This window comes from Oryx dammah, unplaced genomic scaffold (genome assembly GCF_014754425.2).
Source record: "Oryx dammah isolate SB20612 unplaced genomic scaffold, SCBI_Odam_1.1 HiC_scaffold_3, whole genome shotgun sequence".
Taxonomy (NCBI): domain Eukaryota; kingdom Metazoa; phylum Chordata; class Mammalia; order Artiodactyla; family Bovidae; genus Oryx; species Oryx dammah.
The window spans coordinates 98069782-98074181 of record NW_024070187.1 but is presented as its reverse complement, the minus strand read 5'-3'; positions in this window follow the sequence as shown (position 1 = coordinate 98074181).

Below are 4400 nucleotides of genomic sequence, written 5' to 3'. Positions count from 1 at the left end.
GCATGTGGTATTTGCAAAGGGTTTCACACTCATTTTTATAAGCTATTCTTCATGCCAATCCTGAGAGGCAGGTTCATTTTCCTCAATACATGGGTGAAAAGACTTGGCAGAGGAGTAGTTAGCTTCTTGTGTTAAGGCATCTGGGATCTTAAACCTTGCAGCGGTTGGGCTGAATACTCTCAACCATTGTGTTTCCAGGGTGTGTTGGCAAGTGCTTGTGAAGTGAAGTGAAGTGAAGTCGCTCAGTCGTGTCCGACTCTTTGCGACCCCATGGACTGTAGCCCACCAGGCTTCTCCCTCCATGGGATTCTCCAGGCAAGAGTACTGGAGTGGGTTGCCATTTCCTTCTCCAGGGGATCTTCCCGACCCAGGGACCGAACCCGGGTCTCCTGCATTCCAGGCAGACGCTTTAACCTCTGAGCCACCAGGGCAAGTGCTTGTATTCATAGCTGAATTTACTTTCAAAGAACACTTTAATTTTACTAAGGAACAACTTCCAAGGGAAGGAAAGGTTAATAAGGTATTTAGATACTGTCTATGGCAATCAAAGACAGCAACTCTTTGGAATATTCACGGATCTCAGATATTTGATCTATATTTGGGGGTGTTTTGGGCTTCTCTGGTGGCTCAGATGGTAAAGAATCCGCCTGCAATGCAGGAGACCCAAGTTTGATCTCTGGGTCGGGAAGATCCCCTGGAGAAGGGACTGGCTACCCACTCTAGTATTCTTGCCTGGAGAATCCCGTGGACAGAGGAGCCTGGTGGGCTACAGTCCATAGGGTCTCAAAGAGTGAAACATGACTGAGCAACTAAGCACAGAATGGCTTGTTTTAGAGAAGGAGTACTGGAAAATAGTTTAGCTGAAATCAGGTTATCAGTGTTAAAGGCCAACATCCATCCTTTTCTCACCCCCCCTCTTTTTTTTTTAACCTTTCCTTCTTCCCCTGCCTCCCCCTACCTCCCACCCCTCACCTCTTTCTCCATCTGTTACCTTGTGGTCTGAGCCTAACATTAACTCCTCATTTCTACAATCTTGCTGTAAAGCGCTGCCTGAGAGAACACTGGTAAAATGCCTGGTAAATTTATTGGCCCACAGTGAGTCAGCACATCTTGTTATATGAGTAGTACTGTGTGTTTGGGATCAGTGTTATTTTCACATCTTTGGCCCAAATTAGGCTTCAGCCACAACACTTTACACAGAATAAAGAGGAGGACTTTTATAACTGTCCTGATAGCTTCTGTAGATTCCTTCCTTTTCAAGTGTCTGGGTAACTTAGGCAAAAACCACTCTTAGAAGTTTGTGTTAATTTATTTTGGAGGCAGGCAGGATTGGTTTGCTAGAGAGAGAGGCTGAATTCCCTTTGGTATTATGGAGTAAAGAATGAAGTTTGAATGTGAGACAAGCATCTTATAATGCGGCTTCTAATACATCCATTGCTTTTCTGTCCATACGTTCAGCATAAATTTCATCAAGTGACCATTGATCAGTACTTACTTTTCTTTCTCCCAATCCTCACTGTAAAAGGAAGCATTTGAGAAATGACCTACAATTTATGATGCTTTATCAATGTTTTTACTCACTATGGAGGAAAGTGTGAGGAACATATTTCATGATGAAGTGGGTTTCTAGTTAAGAGGACAAAATGAAAGCAAAGTCATAGATCAGTGTAATATGTCAAGCACAGAAAGGATTCAATTTATTGTAAATAATACCCAAGTTGCAAAAGAAATACAGCAATAGAAATCAGGTTGTTCTATATGTGAAAAAGGAAAATTACCAAGAAGAGGTAATAGGCTCCATTTATCCCTTGACACAAATCCATATTGTTTGTGCTTATTCCTTCTGGAGGATCAAGGACTCTATCTATCTTTGGGGTTTCGAAGGGTGGACAAACATATTAAACTTTCTATGGCAAAGTTATAATAACCAGCACCTTTAAATTCAAAATATCTTGCTGCTGATATATGAAGGTACCTCAGGGAACATTCCACCGAAGGAAAGTTTTTGAAGAGTGGTCTGCCTACACTGGAATCATTCATAGTGCTTAATTAAAAAATGAGATTTCCTGACCCCAGATAGAACTATCAAATCCACAGCTCTGGAGTTGGGGAGCAGAAACTGGATGAAGGTGGCTGAAAGGTATAAATTCCAGTCATAAGATTCAGTTCAGTTCAGTTGCTCAGTCGTGTCTGACTCTTTGCGACCCCATGGACTGCAGCATGCCAGGCTTCCTTGTTCATCACCAGCTCCCTGAGCTTGCTCAAACTCGTGTCCAAACTGTCAGTGATTCCATCCAGCCATCTTATCCTCTGTCATCCGTTTGTCTATCTGCCTTCAATCCCAGCATCAGGGTCTTCAGTGAGTCAGTTCTTCGAATCAGGTGGCTAAGGTATTGAAGTTTCAGCTTCAACATCAGTCCTTCCAATGCATAGTCAGGATTGATTTCCTTTAGGATGAACTGGTTGGGTCTCCTTGCAGTCCAAGAGACTCTCAAGAGTCTTCTCCAACACCACAGTTTAAAAGCATCAATTCTTTGGCGCTCGGCCTTCTTTATGGCCTATCTCTCACATCCATACATGACTACTGGAAAAAATATAGCTTTGATTAGATGGACCTTTGTTTGCAAAATAATGTCTCTGCTTTTTAATATGCTGTTTAGGTTGTTCATAGCTTTTCTTCCAGGAGCAAGTGTCTTTTAATTTCATGGCTGCAGTCACCATCTGCAGTGATTTTGGAGCCCAAGAAAAGAAAGTCTGTCACTGTTTCCATTGTTTCCCCATCTATTTGCCATGAAGTGATGGGACTTCACCTAGAGCCAAACATCCTGGAATGTGAAGTCAAGTGGGCCTTAGAAAGCATCACTACGAACAAAGCTAGTGGAGGTGATGGAATTTCAGTTGAGCTATTTCAAATCCTGGAAGATGATGCTGTGAAAGTGCTGCACTCAATATGCAAGCAAATTTGGAAAACTCAGCAGTGGCCACAGGACTGGAAAAGATCAGTTTTCATTCCAATCCCAAAGAAAGGCAATGGCAAACAATGCTCAAACTACTGCACAATTGCACTCATCTCACATGCTAGTAAAGTAATGCTCAAAATTCTCCAAGCCAGGCTGCAGCAATACGTGAACGGTGAACTCCCAGATGTTCAAGCTGGTTTTAGAAAAGGCAGAGGAGCCAGAGATCAAATTGCCAACATCCAATGGATCATTGAAAAAGCAAGAGAGTTCCAGAAAAACATCTATTTCTGCTTTATTGACTATGCCAAAGCCTTTGACTGTGTGGATCACAATAAACTGTGGAAAATTCTTCAAGAGATGGGAATACCAGACCACCTGACCTGCCTCTTGAGAAACCTACATGCAGGTCAGGAAGCAACAGTTAGAACTGGACATGGAACAACAGACTGGTTCCAAATAGGAAAAGGAGTACGTCAAGGCTGTATATTGTCAGCCTGCTTATTTAACTTCTATGCAGAGTACATCATGAGAAATGCTAGGCTGGAAGAAGCACAAGCTGGAATCAAGATTGCCAGGAGAAATATCAATAACCTCAGATATGCAGATGACACCACCCTTATGGCAGAAAGTGAAGAGGAACTAAAAAGCCTCTTGATGAAAGTGCAAGAGGAGAGTGAAAGAGTTGGCTTAAAGCTCAACATTCAGAAAACGAAGATCATGGAATCTGTTCCCATCACTTCATGGGAAATAGATGGGGAAACAGTAGACACAGTGTCAGACTTTATTTTTTGGGGCTCCAAAATCACTGCAGATGGTGACTGCAGCCATGAAATTAAAAGACGCTTCCTCCTTGGAAGAAAAGTTGTGGCCAACCTAGATAGCATATTGAAAAGCAGAGACATTACTTTGCCAACTAAGGTCCGTCTAGTCAAGGCTATGGTTTTTCCAGTGGTCATGTATGGATTTGAGAGTTGGACTGTGAAGAAAGCTGAGCACTGAAGAATTGATGCTTTTGAACTGTGGTGTTGGAGAAGACTCCTGAGAGTCCCTTGGACTGCAAGGAGATCCAACCAGTACATTCTGAAGGAGATCAGCCCTGGGATTACTTTGGAGGGAATAATGCTGAAGCTGAAACTCCAGTACTTTGGCCACCTCATGCGAAGAGTTGACTCATTGGAAAAGACTCTGATGCTGGGAGGGATTGGGGGCAGGAGGAGAAGGGGACGACAGAGGATGAGATGGCTGGATGGCATCACTGACTCGATGGACGTGAGTCTGAGTGAACTCCGGGAGATGGTGATGGACAGGGAGGCCTGATGTGCTGCGATTCATGGGGTCACAAAGAGTTGGACACGACTGAGTGACTGAACTCAGCTGATGGGACTGGATGCCATTATCTTAGTTTTTTCAATGCTGAGTTTTAAGGCAGCTTTTAAAATA